Genomic DNA, 289 nt, shown 5'->3' on the forward strand with positions numbered 1-289 from the left:
CCTTGTCATCACGTGACTGATTAATATTCGAAGCGGCAACTTCTTCGAACCTTTCCCGCCAGAACGCAAACTGACCAATCACAGCCCTTAATAAGGTCACGTGATAGTGTTTTTCTACTACCGTCTGTGAGCCGATAATTCGCTATAAATGAGCAACTCATACGCACCAAATTTGTCTCGGTCCAGTTTCTCTTTGAGATCTGTTCCGTGTACCACACGACAGCAGCAGCAACAATCAGCCAGCGACCACTTCAACAGCTTCGTCCAGCCAACGATGACCACCGCCGTC

The sequence above is a fragment of the Octopus bimaculoides genome, chromosome 7 (genome assembly GCF_001194135.2).
Source record: "Octopus bimaculoides isolate UCB-OBI-ISO-001 chromosome 7, ASM119413v2, whole genome shotgun sequence".
Classification (NCBI taxonomy): domain Eukaryota; kingdom Metazoa; phylum Mollusca; class Cephalopoda; order Octopoda; family Octopodidae; genus Octopus; species Octopus bimaculoides.